At 33.9% G+C, this 20,237-nt stretch overlaps 1 protein-coding gene across 13 annotated transcripts in view; it reads right to left on the reverse strand.

The window, feature by feature from the left end:
• The window catches only part of MGAT4C (MGAT4 family member C), a 725,894-nt gene that overhangs the window by 45,860 nt on the left and 659,797 nt on the right, over positions 1 to 20,237 (reverse strand). For 6 of the 13 annotated variants that reach the window (XM_072772986.1, XM_072772975.1, XM_072772977.1 and 3 more), the window contains one exon: positions 7,133 to 7,182. The exons of the other annotated variants lie outside the window; for them this stretch is intronic. The gene's annotated coding sequence lies outside the window, so the exon portion shown is untranslated. Of the gene's footprint in view, positions 1 to 7,132; positions 7,183 to 20,237 lie in introns of those variants that run through there. 13 annotated transcript variants of the gene reach the window in all.

Below are 20,237 nucleotides of genomic sequence, written 5' to 3' on the forward strand. Positions count from 1 at the left end.
GGCTAAGACATGTGTCTGTAGATTGACACAGAGGTTGAAATCAGTATGATTGTGGAATACAAAAGATGACAGTCTATGGCAGAGATCTTTACTTGGCTATGTGTTTACATGCTGAGGCTCGTGATATGTGTTGACATTTGTGGATTTGACTACCTCTACAAATTGTACTACATAGATAAAGTGCATTAAATGGAAAAGTTTGCTGGTATCAATGACCAAAAAACACTTGTTGAGAAATCTACTATGCACAAAGCGTTGGGTTGTTTATTTTTTAAAAAAAGTTGAAAAGAAAAGACTAAAAATTGATACATATTTCTGTGTTGTTTTCTGATAGAATACTAGCTACATTATAATCTGGGAGAAAATGCTTATCATTTACTTGGGTCAAAGCATACTTTATTTTTTATTAAATTATGAAAAAATGACACTAAAAATCAAACTGATAATCAGCATATTCCAGCTACAAAGAAATGTGAAGATTATTACTCTAACCATAAGTTTATGCAAAAGAAAAAATCAATACTAGAGAGTCCAAGTGACTAATTTAACTTATTATTGATTGGACAAAGACTAGACTGATGTTTGCTGTCAATATAACACATTGGAAAGGATTCAAATGTCCTTAGAGTCTAAAATCATGGTGTTTCATGTTAGCCATTAAATTCAAAGTCACCAACTAAGGCATAAGACATGGATAATCCAAAATGGGACAAGCAGACCTTCCATGCCACACTTAAGATTTATACTCTAGCATTTGATTCACCATAGTCAACGGTTCTCCCTATGCTATAAACAATTGTGCTTTTTCTATTGAGGTCCGAAAGTAATCTTTTGGGTTAAGGCATCATGCATGAAATACATGCATTCTAAACTCTAGAATCACACCTGTTTGGCAAGATGTTTATACATACAAACTAATAATAACTGAGGGAATAGTGACTTACATCTCCCATTTCATTCTCAGGTTCACAGTGGGGTAGTCCGAGTGAAACGGTAAGCAAGAATGACTACATGAAATGTATATAAATAGTTATTTCTGTTTCTCTCCCATTTTTTTCTCTCTGCTTTTTGCTAACCTTTTACAGTTTTATTTATTTGAGTTAAATCTGCTTAGGTGTTCCTGAACTTTAATGCATAAGAGCAAAAGACTGAATACATTTTTAAAGAGTAAGACTAGATTATGAATATGTATGAATATCAATATTCATACATTAATATCAATATATATGAACCTCAATCAAAGCAACATATCAATTGAAACAAGACCAAAAACCAAGAGCTTCATGGCAATATCTGCAATGCTCAGATGATGTAGGTTTCACAACAATAGCCAATTAAGGGAGAATCTAGGTTCCAACAGAATTGACTCAGTCTATGCAATATGAGAAAAAACATTTAGATAAATATCTAGATTTATTTTTAAATTAGAGTGTACAGTAATAATGAGCTTTCATTTCCACATGACAACAATGGGCTAGACCTAATAATTGCTAATTCCATTTAGATGGGAAAGGTTCTCCAGTTTCACGCAATCTCCCCTCTCCCCATTTTGTTAATATTTTAATACTGAACTGAATCACTCATTTATATTATCTCTATGATTTTAGACAGCTAAGTATGCAGCATCTGATCCAGGAACGGAGTTCAAGTTGAAAAAACATCTGGTATTTTTATCTATAATGGTATGGTTATCTTTGAGGTGGAGAAAGATATAGTATACACACTTTAAGCATTTTCCATCTCGTTAGAAAAAAGCAATAATCAGATATGTCTTTCTTGGTTTAATGTCATTAGATCTTTACTCATCTAACCTCTTATTTTGTATTTTGATAACCAGAGAAAAATATTCTGATTTCTATATTTGCCTATAAGGAAGAAATGTGCTCAAATTTTGGTATTTTGATTACTTCTGATCTCTGCAAAAGTGAATTTTTGATGGCATACTCATGGTATGGTTAATATTACTTAGCTATAGCAAGAGATTTTGCTGATTATGCATCTATATATACATAGATTAAGAAATTATTATAAATTAATAAATAAGTGAAGTCCTTAATTTCAGTGTATTATATATTTTATTTAGTATGAATCCATCTGTTAGGTTTCTTATGTCTGAGATACTGGTTGTACCTAATCATTTGCAGGGTAAAGCCAAAAACACCAGTGAATTTTAGGTTGCAGCACTATTACTTTTAAATATGTCCTTACAGGGATCCCTGGGTGGCGCAGCGGTTTGGCGCCTGCCTTTGGCCCAGGGCGCGATCCTGGAGACCCGGGATCGAATCCCACGTCGGGCTTCCGGTGCATGGAGCCTGCTTCTCTCTCTGCCTGTGTCTCTGCCCGCCCCCCGCCTCTCTCTCTCTGACTATCATGAATAAATAAATAAAATCTTAAAAAAATAAATAAATAAATAAATAAATATGTCCTTACAGATTTCTGTAGGTTATGTGACAGAGTTAAATCAATTGAAAGTTAGGCAATGATTACTTTTACCTTATGCTTTTGTTGGGAATCTAGGATGCTATGGTTGACAGGCTGACAAAATGGCACAAATTTTTCACCCTCCCTTGTATGTACCCCCTCTGTAATATGAATTTGTAATGACTCCCATTAGGAGGTAGAATCTGTTTCCCACACAAGAATGCCAGTTGGCTTCTTCATACATTTTGGCCAAAGAAATGCTCTAGAATTGATGGTGTAGAATTCTAAGCTTAGAACTCAATAGGCCCTCCATGCTTCAATTCTCCCTCCTGGAATCTTTATTGCCACAGTACAGGCCCACCCTGGCTTGCTAAAGGTGCAGAGGCCACACTGAACAGGTCACCTTTTTTATATCTGTGACATTTCTCCATAATGAGAATACAAGTTATACTTCAAGTAAAAATCACTATTTTTTGTCCCTTATGATATATTTCCTCTAGCATATTGTGTAGTTATAAAGTCTTGAAATCTATACAACCAGGGACATGCTTTCATCATTTTTAGTAATACTGAGTTATTCTGTGCCTTATCATTTTATACTTGCAAGATAGGTTTACTCCTTTTCCAATATACATGCAAAAATATTGATCAACATTGATTGATTTAACCTGTAAGCAAATATTTTCTTCCTGATTTTATACAAAGCAATAATTTCTATGGAACATGGAAACAATGACCCTGAGAATTTTAACTAAGAGAGCATCCATAAGGTTTTTTCTAATTTAGTTTGAGGTTGAAGGTTGAAGAATCCCACTGGAGTTGTGATAATGATGCACTAGGAAAGGTGAAGTTGCTCATAAATTTTATTATACTCAGATCAAAATTAAGATATTTTGAACTGACAATGTCTCACTACTCTAATATTGAGTGTAAAATAAAATCAAAAGCAAAAAGATGACTACTCAGCTCCTAAGGTGTCCATATTTATCAGAAATAACAGTTAATATGGGATTACATATCTGCTGTGATGAAAGAATTATGAAGGGCTCAATTTTTCTGTGGGCTGATATTTCATACTACAGCGCATGGCAATTCACTAAAATCCAAATCTGCTTAAGGTGTTCCTGAACTTGGGAGGAAGTTCACATGAAGCCGACTAATCCCACTGTATTTGAATAGCATAGCTTCTTCTGCTTTGTACTTTGTTATGAACTTTTTGGCTTAACCATAGGAAGCTGAAGTAGTGGAAATCCAGAAAGCACAAGTGTAATTAAGGAGCTCTACCCCTCAATTTATCAAAAGGAAAAATGAACGACATATACTACAAATATTTGGGAAAACACAAATTACTATAAATTCTAATTGTTACTGGACAGTATTTTAAAAACAAAAATTGAAAACTAAAAAGCTTATGAAAATGAACTCAGTACTGATGGATTGAAATTCCCTCCCTCAAAAGACAGCCTGTTATAAACTGAATGTTTTAATAACAGCATTTTCACATCTTTTCTGAAAGAAACAAACAAGAAAATAGCATGTGGTTATAGTTTAAAGTAAAAAAAGGATCTTATTTTAAAAAAACACATAAACATCATAATGTTATTTTCTACAAATAAATCTGCCTGATTTAAATCAGTATGAAAGGGCCAGTCCCCCAAGGTAGTAAGCAGAAATTTTTGAAATGTTTACATCAGAAAGTGTCACCAACAGTTGCTTTAAACACACATCTTTCATGTGAATAAGAGAAGAAAAGACTTGTTTACATGGACTGCCATTTTTAGCTCTATTTCCAACTACCATATGGGTAACTTCATTAGAGAGTCAGAATGGGCATCTTATGAATTGTCCACTTGGTGAAACAGTTAGCATTAATGATAATTACAAGAATCTCAAAGGCTATAAAATTATATTGTGTGTTTGAGGAATCTAAAAGATTAGAAGAGGGACACAAATTATGCTTTTTTATTTTCTACAAAGGCAGAATCAAACAAAAACCATACTCATTTTCTCTGCTGACAGGGCTTAATAATTTAGCAAGATTAATGTGATGAAGTCCTTGCTTCAGAAAAGAGAAAGAAATAACAGAAGCATATCGGAATTATGTAAGGGAAAGGTTGAAAACAAGGTAGGAAATTAGTTTGAATCAAAGTTTTAGCAGGTTTTTTTTCTGCTAAATATCACATTTACACTCTGCAGAGTGTAAACAATTAAATATTAGCATCTTTATAAAACCACAACACTTAATTTTCTGCTTCAAGCCAGTATATAGGATCTCTACAGTCAGAGATAACTTCTGATGAAAAGATAATTAAAATAAAATTACATATAAACACATATGTATATACTTCTTAAGAATCTTTGATCTAACATGAAAAAGTATATATCTGCAGAGACTAATATAAAGATTGAATCAGAAACCCTGACAAGTAAGTAATTTCCAAAGCCAGCTTTCAATATGAAAACTTCCAGCAATTCTTAGAAACCTTGAGCTTCCCTTTGGACTGCTTCATGAGGAGCAAAGTAGAAAGCATAATCAAAACCCTTCTCCCCATAAAATGAGAAATAAAACTCATAAAGAAAGTGATTCTGAAAGGAAATCTTGTCCTTACTGCTGTCTGAAAAGGAAAGAAAAAGAATTCATAACAAGTTGGTCCTCATCATAGATCTGACATGTGAATCCATGCTATTTGTTGGATTAAAAGCCAAAAGCAGAGCATTTAGCTTAAAGGTGGCCCTGGGTTGAGAGCCTCCTTGCCGCCTGCCGGAGATTGATAAAAGCCAATACTTTAAGAACAGAATTCCAAATCTAGCCTTAAAGAATTCCCATGGACAATATTCCACATGTGTGAGATCATACTCAAAAACAAAAACACCTAAGTAAAATAGGATTTCATATGTGAAAACAAGCAGACACAACAGGAGTACAATCAGAATCACAAAATTAGAGGTTTGGCTGGAACATTAGAAAAGGAAAGAAGAGACAATTAAATCTGTAAAACACTCTAATGGAATTTATTAACACAAAGGTTATAAAAATTAAAAGTATAAAAAGAGATTAATTTAAAATGAGTCACAAACGCAGGTTAATGCAATGAATCGGATATAGATTTAAAGAAGTGGCATTGAGAAACTATGAAATGATTTGAAAAACAAGGGACATAAAGGATAGAGAAAAAAGGAAGAGGCTCCATTAAAGGAGATAATGACTGAGTAGTTCCAGAATTGCTGAAAAACATCTATCCCCAGATTCATGAAGGCCAAGAAATCTAAAGTGTGATATAAATAAAATGTACTAGGGTGCCTGAGTGGCTCAGTTGGTTAAGTGTCAGACTTGGGCTCAGGTCATGATCTCAGGGTCCTGGTATCATGCCCCGAATTGGGATCCCCACTCAGTGGGAAGTCTGCTTGACCTTCTGCCCCTCCGTCCCCTCACTCCTGCTCTCTCTCTTTTTCTTTCTTTCTTTCTTTCTTTCTTTCTTTCTTTCTTTCTTTCTTTCTTCTTTCTTTCTTTCTTTCTTCTTTCTTTCTTTCTTCTTTCTTTCTTTCTTTCTTTCTTTCTTTCTTTCTTTCTTTCTTTCTTTCTTTCTTCTTTCTCTTTCTTTCTTTCTTTCTTTCTTTCTTTCTTTCTTCTTTTTTCTTCTTTCTTTCTTTCTTTCTTTCTTTCTTTCTTTCTTTTCTTCTTTCTTTTCTTTCTTTCTTTCTTTCTTTCTTTCTTTCTTTCTTTCTTTCTCTTTCTTTTTTCTTTCTTTCTTTCTTATAAATAAATAAATAAAATGTGTTTTAAAAATACCCTGTTCCTAGACACATCATAACTAGCCTCAGAGACCACCAAAGATCAAGAGAAGATTTTAAAAGCAGCCAAGGTAAAATAGCAAATTACACACACAGTATAGCAATGAAGCAGACAGTTGACTTTCCATTAATAAATAGAATCCAGAAAAAAATGGAATAAAGTCTTAAATGGTGTCAGAAAAATTACTGACAATCTAGATTCACAGTCCAGGGATATTAATTTTCTAGAATGAGAACAAAATACAAATACTTTCAGTCAAAAAAAAAAAAGAAAATAAATAGCATCCACTAAAGGAAAATTTAAAGAACATTCTTCAAGCAGAGAGAGAAGATGGAAGTTCTGATAAGAAGGAATGGTGAAAAGTAAGCGATTAGTATGTGAGTAAATCTGACATAATATTAGTTTATAATACAATAATAATAATTCCAACTTTAGAATAATAGAGCAGAAATATGTTCAACACTAACACAAAAATATGAATGGCTCACGAGAATTAAAATATTCTAATATACTTGTATGTTGGGAGGGAGTTAAAGATACTAACATGCCTGTGTGTGTGCATGCATGTGTGTATGCACACTCTGGAAGATATCTTAGTTATATTAGTGTATTTTAATTTTGTTCTATGATCTGGTTTTTCTTCTAGCATCAATATATTTTCAAGTTTAAATCAAAACATCACGTTAATGCTTTGATAAATTCAGAAATTTCCAATAATCACTCTCTAGACTTTGCAGTGAAAGTAGCAGTACTGAAAAAAACAGAAATTGCTTACATAAAATTAATGAACAAATATCTTCAATTTGGGCATGACTAGCTACCCCAAAACAATTTGATTTTATGAAATACCTTTGATAATATATAAACAATTTGTATTTCCTCTGAATTCTACTGTGAATGACAGATAGCCAATCTCACCTTAAGAAAGAAGCTGTCATAATCTGTCCTGTACAGAAAATGCTGATACACTAGAAAAAAGAAAGTCCTGTATTACTAATACAATCTTCTAGTTTATTATTATTAAAAGTAAAATAAAAAATATTCTAGACAATTTGTTATTTCCCATGCAGTTGCATTATGTTCATAGTCAAATGTTTGAAGCATGTATTATATAATATAAAGGTATATATATATATATATACACATATATATATATATATATACACACACATATATATATATATATGTCTTTTAACATTACCATTGATTTTTTTGTGGCAGTAAATAATTTAGGTATATTTTATAGTATTCCATTTCAGCACAGGATTATTTGCCTTTTGGAAGTAACTTCAGTCCATATTACTTAGCTTTGCTTCACCTATGAATGCATAGACTAGTTTGTTACAAAGGTCTATTTCTAATTTTTCCATCATATATAAAGGTTGACAACATTCAAAAGATTCTGTCTGCTACTAAATTATAAACTCACTGGCTGGACCACAGTTTGCTACTGCAAGTTGGCCACACCATATAACAAAGATATTCAAAAGAAAACTGCAGCTATAAGAAAATGAGTACATGGAGAAAAATCTTTAAAGATAATAGTCTTTAAAGTCATGTGGGTATTCTTTGAGCAAAGATAGTTTGAGGAACAAATATGTTGTTATTTTGCATTACTTTTCTTGCCTATACTTAATAGTACTATTTATATATATATTTTAAAAAATCAGTGTATCTCTGGGTTATTTAGTTACTTCCAAGGAGACAATAATGTTTTTTTCTGGAGTTTGAAAATTCATATGCTCTTAAACCACAAATTCCTCTGTCTCCCCTGATATCTCCATCAGTTTTTTCATATCTACTTTGATGTACTGTGCTCAACTGCTGTGGCCAACCATACCCTCAGCCTCACTAGGATTTCTGTATTTTTCCTCTATTTTTAATTCTATAGCTTCCCCATAATGGGAAGGATAGCTACAATTGGAGACTGATCTTTTAAAATGGTAGTAGTCTTTTTGGGATTCTTATTTCAAATAAACTCATTTCTCAGTGGAAATATTACCTCTCAATCATTAGGGTTGGACATAAAGGAGGTAGTATTTAAAAAGATCTCACTATAGATTCCAAAAAATTTGGTCTGCAGAAGTCTATAACAACAGTAAGTCAAATTATAGCAAGCATTTGGTATTTGGCCACAGCAAGGCATTTAGTCTATGAACTTTATGTTTTTAAACTTGTGGATGGAACACATTGATGAAGGGAGTCAAGACAGTAGAGGTGGTAATCAGATGATAAAGAAATCAAGAAAGAGCTGTATTGGTTTTAGGATTTTATAACATCCTTCAAGACCCAGATGTCTTATAATGTCTTGTAATGGCCTTTGCCTTCTGACTGTCCATTTACTAGTGATATGACCTTATATTTCAAGATAGGTTTTTAACAGATCTGATTTTTTATCACAATAAGTTGATGAATTTTCTGAAAGGTTAATTAACACTGGAAGCTGTTGACTTATCCTTGTATGCCTATCACCAACTGGAAACACACATATACTGAAAGCACTGGGCTCATTAGTGGTTTATTAGGATTATATTTGGCTGATTATTGCTCATATATACTGAGGAAAATTATCACAGAGGTGTACCTGAGAAGAGATATACATGAAATAAGATATTCAATTAAGTGAAAAGTAATTAAACAAAGATAACTTTCTCTGTATTGTCATCTATTTTCTTTTTATAAATATTATTTTGGCAAAATTTATTTTATTTGATATTTCACATAAGAGGGCACTTTCAGTGTAATTTAAATTATATATGATTTAGTTGTGTTTACTTTCATTTTGGGATGATTATCTTCTTTCTGAGGCACTATTATGTACAATATACTTTATATTTATATACTTCTGTTCTTTATTGTGATTAAATATTTTGAATGACATTACAAATCATTATGTTAGCACAGAAATTTAAAGAATTAAAAAAACAATTGATGGAATCATTTTATTTTCAACAACTTCCAATATTCAAGCTTCAAATATTCAGATATTACAGATATTTAAATATATATATCATACATTTATAAATATATAACATAATTATTTAGGTTGTCATAATAATAAATTTCTATTATGCTTAAATTTTATAAATGCAAAAAAGTGTTTGTTTATACTTTGTGTAAAGTGAAAACATATGTTGGAAAAATCTCAAGGTAATGCTAATTGACCAAGCAGTCTACAAAGAGATAGCAACCCTAGAAACAATTACAAATTTGTAATGGTAATGGAAGGATTTTCAGAATAACCAAATCTCAGGATGAAAAATATCTGTACATTGACTTTCTGAAAAACACAGTCCTTTGTTAATGATATCTCTGTGAATACACATTCAACACATCCCTAACTTTTGGATAAATAAATTTCTTCAGTCACATGAATGTCAGGCATTACTATATTTTATGTTAAATAATAATAATAATTGTGTACTTTTGGTATTATTCCCAAGCAATTTTCTTCATAGGCAGAGAAGCAGCTTTAAGAATCAAATCAAACCACACTACATCATTCAGTGAAATTTACAGCAGATAAGTAACACAGAAACATGAGAGAAAATGAAAGACAGAAAAATTACTTTTCTCAAAAAAAATCTATGCTCATCTGAATCTTAAATCATGTATTCTTTTCCCTTTGTATCATTCTTGATAGGGTTCTTAGAGAAAAAAAATGGGTTAAAGTGACTGAGCTTCACTGTCAAGAGAAACCTATGGTCAGGGATATATCGAATTCCCAAAGCTTTCATTATTAATATTTTATGAGTCTCACTGATCTGTCCTATCTAGAAGAAAAATTTATCTTTCATTTGTGCAAGAACTGCCTGCCGAGTAATAGATTTCGTGTCCATAAGCCGGGTGGCAAAATGCAAACAGCAGCAAAGGTAGGAGGAAGCAAAGTGTTCACTTTATTTCTTTTACTCGAGTCTGGCTGCACTTTACTGGAGTTGCAGAGTCAGCCAAGCAAAATGAAAGATCTTTGGGGAACTCTGAAAGACTGTCAGCTCTGGGCCAACATACTTTGGCCGGCACACGTGAATGCCCATATGTTTAAGCTGACTTCTAAAGGTGATGATTTGCTACGGTGACTTTTTTTGTTGTTAATGTAACTTAAACGTTTACAAGAAAGTTTGGTGCCTACAACGTTGGCAACTCATTTACTCAATAGTGAAAACTGTCTTCCTTACAGATGAGATGACTAAACGCAAATTGATGATCCTCGAACACTTTGGACTGAAAAGGCAAGAGTTTTTGCCTCTTGGTAGGGTGTGGCTTGCCTCAGCTGAGCTAAGATGCCATGTAGGCTCATCTATGACACCGGAGCTGAGTATTTCCTGGACAGTATTCATCTACAGAAAAGTAAAACAGAGAAGGGAGGTCCAGGACACTCTGTCACAACACATTGGGTGTCTGCCTGTTAGGTCCCCTGAGACCACAGATCCGTCTGGATTCATAGGAAGTTGGAGGATGATTCCTCCATGTGGTAGAAAAAATAATTTCTGGAGAAGTGTATTTAGTGTAAAGTCAGGAAAACAAACAAACAGACAACGAGAAAAATAATCTCCTGATTTGGGGGAGGTTGGTGGGGGATGGGGTAACTGAGTGATGGGCAATGAGGAGAGCACTTAATGGGATGAGCACTGGCTGTTATACCATGTGTTGGCAAATTGAATTTAAATTTAAAAAAATGTAAAAAAAAAAGAAAAGTAATAAAATATACATTGTATACCAAAAAACCCTCCTGATTTTGAATGTTTTCCTTTGCTTGAAAATAAAGATTTCAAAACTACATGAAAGAACTGAGATTCTTTTCTTCAGAGCTCTTACCTCAATTTCTAATTACATATTAACTAGTAGGATTATTTAACATCTTTCAGATCTCTTAGAATAAAAATTAAACCCTGTTCATTTTGGTGCACAATGGTATTCCCAGTGTCTTGTACACTGTTGGCAGGCAATAGGTGTTCAGTAAGTTTTTCTAAAAGATTTGCATATTTTTCATTTTCATCAGTGCCTACTAGCATGTTTTACATAATAATCCTTAATGATGTTTTCAGTGAGAGTAATGATTTATTCAAACTGCAGCCACAGATTATAAATTCACATAAAGCACTATGTTAGAAATAAGTTGATACTAATTAGTCTAAGATTAATTTCTGGGGCTCAAAGAGTTGACCATCTAGTTGAGGGATAAAGTATATGTGCAAGAATTATATAAAATGTGAATTATTAGTGACAAAAGAACATATTAGCTGTAATTGTTTTTTTGTCTTTTTAATTTAAAATTTTTTTATTAGCTGTAATTGTAAATAGGTATCAGACACACAGAAATGAAGGCACGTTCCTGATAAAGAGAACTCTATGAGTAAATACTTTGGAATCAAAAGGATATAAACCACAAATCATAAAAGGTGTGGTTTAGGGTGATACAGCTTAGCATGACCAATAAGAAAACACCACTCTGGTCTATAAGAGCCATCTAAACCTCCTTCTCTCATTGGTTTGTTTAGTTTTTATAGTAGGAGCAAACATGATTCCCATGAACTGAAAGGATCCGTAATTCAACACTCATACTAATATGATATTACCAGAACTGTGTGAGAATGTTTCTTTTCTCAAACTCCAGCTGGTATCTTGTTTTTATCTGATCTCCTCTTGTGATTTAATCATCTTTTGATATCTTTATTCTCTCTTCTTTATATTTCAATTCTCTTCTTATTCTCATTTTCCCTAATTTGTTTGCCTAACTCCTTGGCATCCTCCCCCAAACTCTATAAATGGGAGTGGAATAATTAGTTATTTTTGGAGAAAAGTAGTCATTTGTAGATACTCCCTAGCTGAGTAAAATTGTTGCTTGTTGTTACCCATCAGTGCATTTACTATACCAATAGTTTCAACAAATGATTTTTTTCCCATTAAAATTATTTCAAGCACATTTCTGAATAATTTTAACTAATTCAGTACTTGTTTAAACCTTTGTTTTCCCAATAACTCATAAGTCCTATTAAGCTATACCCATCTTAGTTAAATTTGATGTCAGTTTGTTTTAAAAAAAGTATTATTTTAACAAAAACAATGCACTATGCAGTATGTGAAATGAATAATCTATTTTAAACAGTAATATAACAACTACATGTTAAATAAGCAAATACAGCACCCTTATGGGGAAGATTTTCTGGACTTCCTTGACTTTAAAATCAAGTAGATTTCTTTAAAGCTAATATCAAACTAATTAAATTTATTACATTTTATATGTATAAAAGATTGTTCTTTATATTCCCTAGACCTTGAAAATTCTCTGAACTTGGTGATTCCATAATAATATATTTCTGAAACTATGTAAAATCTCTCACTAATTGTTTATGTTCATATCCATGAAGGTTATTTGGTGTCTTTGTGTAGATATAACTCACCAGTAATTCCCCTCTTCTTTTTCTATTCAAAACATCAATCATTTGGATTTAGTTTTTAAACCTATTCACTTTTTTCCTCATAATTTCTATTACTATAATTTCTATTAATCATGGCTTTTTATTTTTAAGGGTCATATTTTATTAAAAAAACAAATAGTGGTTTTTGTTGTTCATTTGCTTGTTGATTCCCACCCCCCCCTTTTTTAGAATCATTTCACAATAGTTACACCTTATTCAAAGACCAGGGGAACTTTTTAAAAGCTAAATTGAAGTTTTAAAACTAGGGACTTGACTAGGTATAGTCCTCTAATGACTCTTTTTGTCTATGAGCCTCAAAGTATTTAAAATTTGTGTTTTAAAAAAAATAAACCAAAACCACAACAACAACAACAAAAAGTTACTAGATGATGTAGACTTTCATAGTCTTTCAGTTACTACTGAAAAATGCGGAATGTTAAATTCACAAATTCCAAAGAGGAACCATATGGTCAAGCCCAGGAGAAGGGTAGGGAGTTCATTGGGGAATCTAGGGTGGAGAGAGGGGAAGTAACATCTAAAATCTCTCTTTTTGACACAATGGCATATAACAATGACCTTGAGGAAAGGTCATAAATTAAGGGAAGGCATTTCCTGCATTTTCTCATCATAACTTTGGGAGTCTTTTCTACTCCGAGTATCCAGGCTCCAAGTAATGTTCTACTTCTCACAGTAGCTACCCTTTGACTTTTCAGTCTATCCCTATTTAAATGCTGTCTATTGACCCTTCCGACCAATTAGATAAGTGAATGTGGTAACCTATTGCCAAAATAATGTCTGAAAATGCAAATGGGGTCAGGTCACTCTCGACTCTGATCCTTTTATTAGTTCCTCATTGTCTATTTGGTAAATAAATTTCCTAGCCATATGTTTTATTCCCACAAGAATTCTATGCCTCAACCAAACTGATTTATCTGCCATTTTCAAACACATTTCATGTGAGCTTTCATGCTTCAGCGCTTTTGAACATATATTCCATTTTCCTAGATAAAACTCTGATCAAGTGTCACTGTGTTAGAGTGTCTGTAAGTCCTGCAGTGATGTTGGTTACTCTCTTCTTGAGACTACGATGAAAGGAGTTTGCCTCTTTCTGCAGACTTTCTGGGCATGTCTATATTTCTGGGCATCCTAATGCTGTGAAGTCAAGGGCAGAAATCATATGTCATTTTTATGTTTGGAAATTCATAGATATTCAATAATTACTAAGTGACAAATGTAATGAATTAATATGGCATTTTCTCACTAATTGGAGTTTTTTAAAAAAAAACTTTTTAATACAATAGATTTCCCCAGAAGACAGAATTTTGAATTCTGCGCACTGCTACTTAAGGAAGTATTTTTGATTTGGTGGGTCTTTCTGGACCTTTTAAATAATGCATTGCTATAGATTTACTTAAATGTAAGGACTTTTGAAATCTAGATTTTAACCTACATTGCCTCACTTCTTTGCTTAGTCGTTAACTAAAACTTTGCTTAGATGTTTTTATAAGACAGAAGAGGCTCTAAGTAAAAATATACATTTAATTAACAGTGAGTATTTTTATATCTATATATTTTAGCTATTATTAGGATTTGGGGATCTAAATTATCCCCAAATTGTAATATTCCCTCATAATAACTGATACATAAATGCTATAATAAATCTGCTAGAGAAATAATGTAATCAACCCTAAAAACCTCATCAGAGAGATGATAGCTCTCTCTTTCTGACCATTCCTTCTAGTAGTTTGTGTAAATAGTATAAATCCCTCCAAAATCCATAAAATATTTTGTTTCATGCCAAATATAATGTTCAAACTCTTCTTATAACCTCTTTCAGTGAGAAAAATAAACTTGGTGGTCTACCCATAATGAGAAATATTTTCCCTAGTAGTTTGCATAATATTCAATAAGGCTTACATCTTAATTATACCTTAAATTTTATAGTGTCTTTTTTTAAACAGATATTGCCTGTATTTATTTATTTATTTATTTATTTATTTATTTATTTATTTTTAAAGATTTTATTTCTTTTCTTTTTAAGATTTTATTTTCTTTATGTATGAGAGACAGAGGGAGAGGCAGAGACATAGGCAGAGGGAAGAGGCAGGCTACCCACAGGGAGTCCATGTGGGACTTGATCCCGGGACTCCAGGATTATGCCCTGAGCAGAAGTCAGATGCTCAACTGCTGAGCCACCCAAGCTTCCCTAAATTTTATAGTGTCTTAATTCTGTAAAATATTTGAAATATATTATTGTCTTGGTATAAGACAGAGCCAGTTACTTTCTTTTGCATGTGGCTGTCCAGTTTTTCCAACACAATTTATTAAAGAAATTGTCTTCCCCCCACTTGTATATTCCCAGCTCCTTTGTCATGAACTAATTGATCATAGATGCATGGGTTTATTTCTAGACTCCCTATTCCTTTCCATAAATCTCTCTGTCTATATTTATGACAACATCATAGTGTTTTGATACCCACAGCTCTGTATTCAGGTTTGAAATCAGGAGCATGATGCCCCTAGCTTTGTTCTTTTTTCTCAAGATTGATTTGGCTATTGAGAGTTTTTTGTAGGAAAACAAATTTTTCAAAAGTTTTAGGATTATTTGTTCTGTTTCTTTGGAAAATGTCATTGAAATTTTGATAAGTATTGCAATTGAATCTGTAGATTGCTTTTGTAGTATGGACATTTTGACAATACTGATTCTTTCAATCTATGAGCATAGAGTACTTTCCATTTATTTGTGTCTTTAATTTATTTAATTAGTGTCTGTTAGTTTTCAACATATAGATCTTTTACTTCTTTGGTTAAATTTTTGCCTAGATATTTTATTCTTTTTTTTTAAAGATTTTATTTACTTAGAGTAAGAGAGAGAGAGAGAGAGCACAAGTGGGGAGGTAGAGGGAGGACGAGAGAGAGAATCTCAAGCAGACTCTGTGCTGAGTATGGAGCCCCATGTGGGGCTTGATTTCACAAACCTGAGGTCATGACCTGAGCTAAAATCAAGAGTCTGATGCTTAACTGACTGAGTTACCTAAGTGCCTGGATATTTTATTCTTTTTATTTAATTATTTTTTTAAAGATTATTTATTTATTTATTTATTTATTTATTTATTTATTTATTTTAGACAGAGAGAGAGAGAGAAAGAGAGAGAGAGAGAGGCAGAGACACAGGAGGAGGGAGAAGCAGGCTCCATGTTGGGAGCCTGATGTGGGACTCGATCCCGGGTCTCCAGGATCACGCCCTGGACCAAAGGCAGGCACCAAAGGGCTGAGCCACCCAGGGATCCCCTTATTATTTTTAATGTAAGTGTAAATGGCATTGTTTTCTCTATTCCTTTTTCCGAAAGTTAATTATTAGTGTTTACAAACATAAGAGATTTTTGTATATTGATTTTGTGTCCTGCAACTTTACTGAATTTATTTGGACCTTTTTGGTGGAGTCTTTAGGGTTTTCTATACACAACATTATGTCATCTGCGTATTAGTAACAGTGGTACCTCTTTCTTTCCAATTTAGTTGCCTTTAATTTATTTTTATTCCCTAAATCATTCTGACTAGGACTTCCAATACTACCTGAACAGAAGTGGTGAGAGTAGACATCCCCGTCTTCTTCCTCTTTTTTATTTTTTAAAGATTTTATTTATTTATTCATGACAGACAGAGACAGCGAGAGGCAGAGACACAGGCAGAGGGAGAAGCAGGATCCATGCAGGGAGCCCGATGTGGGACTCAATCCCTGGTCTCCAGGATCAGGCCCTGGGCTGAAGGCGGTGCTAAACCGCTGAGCCACCTGGGCTGTCCCCCTGTCTTCTTCCTAATTTTGAAGGAAGAGCTTCCAACTTTTTACAATGTTAGCTGTGTATCAACAGCTTTCTTTTTCAACAACTTTTGATATTATCTTTACTCTTCAAATTAGAAAGGAGACGACAGAAATTTGGTAACTTCCCTAAGGCAACATATAAGTATGTCTTTTTAGGTTTGAATTAAAATTAATTCAAGACATACAATCTAAAAAAATGTCTCCCTGGTGTTTACATAGTCTCACCATGATTTTAATAAAGATGCAAGAGTTCATTCAACTCTAACAAAACATGTTTAAGTATGAAACATTTTTTTATCTTTTAGATGGTAAAAAACATACTCTGTTTTCAAGTTTTTCCCTCAAATTCTTTCCAATTTCAATATTATTATTATTATTTCTTTAAGATGTTATTTATTCTTTTATTTATTTTTAATTTTTTAATTTTTTAATTTTTTAAAAATATTTAAAAAATTTTATTTATTCATGATAGACATAGAAAGAGAAAGAGAGAGATACAGAGACAGAGAGACACACAGAGAGAGAGGCAGAGACACAGGCAGAGGGAGAAGCAGGTTCCATGCAGGGAGCCCAACGTGGGACTCCATCCCGGGTCTCCAGGATCACTCCCTGGGCCAAAGGCGGTGCTAAACCGCTCAGCCACCCAGGCTGCTCCCAATTTCAATATTATTAATGAACAGTCTTACATTTAAGAGTCCTTTAAGTTTAAAGGATTTATAAATATATCCACATTTTTAGGAATACTATTTGATTTAGAAAAATATAACACTGTACAAACATTCTATTCAATTCATATGTCACCACATTCCATTTCCATCTCCTAGTGTTCACACAAGCCCTTTCTTTGTGGTCTATTCATCTCTTTATTCACATGTTTATTCACCTCTTTGTTGATTTCTTCTCCCTTCAGAAGGAGCCATAATCTTCCTGAGGAGCCAGGCTGATAATAGGGTTTCCAGTGTCCATTCTGTGGATTGGAAACACCTGTCTCCTCTGTTCTGTGGTGAGAGGCAGATGGTCCATTCTATGTCATCCCTCCCTCCTAAAAGATACATCTCTGCTGTATGAGTGTGAAACTTCAATTTGAACTGATTACAATGAACTAAAATGAGACGGGTCTATCTCCTAGGTTCTTGCTTCTCTCACTTATCCGTCTCTGTGTGTCAAGAGCCCCAGTAGAACAGCCTCTGATAGGACTCTAATACTGGTAAATTTATCATCCCACACTGGCTACTTTAAAATGCAAATCAGTACACTGAGATTGACCAGAGAAGTGGGATTCCAGAGGTCTTACACAAAATGAAAATGAATAAATAAAAGAAACAAAGCAAGAAACAAGAGAATGGATATATGTCTTCTTTGTTCTCAAAGAAGGTGGAGAGGGAAACGTACAAATAGGACTACCTACTTTGAATAATTTAATTAGATATAAAATGAAATGAGGCCTACAGTTTCAGTTTTTCCAAAGGAAGTAGAGACCTCTGGATATGACAGACCTATTTCTGGCTCAAGGCCTTCCCATCAGGTTTTTGATACAAGAGACAAGCCTCTTGACAGATTGACCTCTTTTAAGTCATTTCAGTAAGAGAATAAAGAATGGTTTTTCCTTCATAGCATTTTTCAAGAGGTTCCATGTCTTTTCATTTGCTTCTTTAAACAAATATAAAAAAGTACTTAGGTGAAGTTCAAGCAACTTTCACAATTATAAGTTGTAAAGAAACAGAAATGGTCTATAAAGTTTAAAATCCATCCAGTTGCTCAACTACATATGCAAAATGCCCATTATAGCTTGTGTCATTGTTGGCTATTTAATGACATCATAATATCATACTCATACAACCTAGAGAGTCCAATAAAGTGGAAAAAGTTCACTCATATAATTATAATAAATCACCATTAATGATAAAGTTCTATCCTAAGAATTATAATTTGATCAAGCTTTGAATTAGGTAAATGTATAACCACCTAATTTATAGCTGTTAGAGTAAAAAGAAAGAGAATTCAAAATGACTTAAGAAAAGAGATGTGACAGGCCTATCTGTGGCTCATGGCTTCTCCATCAGATTTTTGATACACAGAGGGAGGCTTTTAGGCAGATTGACCTCTCAAGTTAAGAAAGAAACATTTCTTGGTCAGATTCCGGATCTTCAGAATATTTGAAGATTTCAGCCCAACAAGGACTTATTCCTTCTTTCAGAAAGTGGCTTTAAGGAGTGAAATCCTGGGTTTGGAAGGATGACAAGGAAACCTCTTGGTGGACAGACATTTCACAATGCTCCTGGGTAATGGGGTTGCCCAAGAAAACACTTCTGTAGAAGGTAATGGAACAGGAAGAGGAACATTTCATAAACTCCCTGGAGGAAAGTTAGGGTAGGAAGGGTGTCCTGCTCTCATCAATTTCCCCCATTGTACCATCCCTCTATGAGCCTCCAACCTAGTAATGGGGTAGAGGAAAAAAGCCTTAGTCAACCATTTTACTTTCAAGTAAAGAGATGGATAGTGAAGATGCAAATTGCCAGAAGCATCTTGAGTGTTTTGCTAAACTTCTCCATAATATTGCTGCCTCTGCCTTGATTTTGTGTGGCTGACAGCCTGCAGAGGCCTTGATCTGACACTAGCCCCTCTGCTAAGGCATGTCTTTACTGATGAGGGCAAGATAACAGCTTGCATAATCACAAGCAAATGTTAGTTCCTGATATGATACCCCAAATGTCCTTGTGATAGTCACCTGCACCTTCTGAGGCCTTCCCCTTGTGCCCCCCTTTGATAAGACCCTTGCAAAGCTTACCAAAACTCTTCAATTTTTTTTTGTTTGAATTGACAAATTCAGTGTTAGCCTGGGAACCCCAAAGTACTCTACTCACCAACTCTACTAAAGGTATGTGCCCCTGGTCCTGCTGTACCCTCTGTCTACACCCTTTCTTGACCTCTCCACGTGGTCCTGAGAGATATACCATGTATCTTCTCCAGGACCCCTGAGTAATAAACTTTATTTTTCAGTTCCTTCTTGGTCTTTTGTTGAACCACAGCTGACCATCTGACAGCCCAGGGCTCAAAGGAATTTTTTTTTTTTTTTAACGAATGAAAATCTAACAAAGGTGCAATACCTAAATCTCTAAAGACTCTTTCCACCAGATTCCATTTTAAAGGATACAGGGCCATCAGTTCTATTGACAGAAAGCATGTAATAGATTATGAGTCCTGCTGATCAAGGTTGATGATCAGAGGCAAAAAAAAGTAGTCATGTGCTCTTGCACAGCAAGAGCAGGAGCAGAATTGGTCAACAGAGAACATAGATTATGTATCTACAAATCTTTTCCTCTGGACACAACCCTTATTAACTTAGAGGATTCCCTGATTCTCTTGGGCTTTTGCCATATGCCAAAGTTGCACTATATCTCTAAAATTTCAAATTTAACATCCACTTCAGTTAGTTTCAGTCTGTGTGTGATCTTTTCTCTTAAGTCATTAAAATTTCTCAGACCAGCCTGCTCTATCAACCACATGTCATATATTTTCTTACCAGGGGCAGTGATGCAGATTTTTTTTATTTAAAGATTTTATTTTATTTATTCATGAGACACACACACACGCACACACACACACACACACACACACACAGGCAAGACACAGGCAGAGGGAGAAGCAGGCTCCATGCAGGGAGCCTGATGTGGGACTTGATCCTGGGACTCCAGGATCACAACCTGAACCGAAGTCAGACGCTTAACTGCTGAGCCACCCAGGCGTCCCAATGATGCAGATTTTTAAGGAACAAATTATT

This window comes from Canis lupus, chromosome 13, assembly GCF_048164855.1.
Source record: "Canis lupus baileyi chromosome 13, mCanLup2.hap1, whole genome shotgun sequence".
In the NCBI taxonomy this organism is placed as follows: domain Eukaryota; kingdom Metazoa; phylum Chordata; class Mammalia; order Carnivora; family Canidae; genus Canis; species Canis lupus.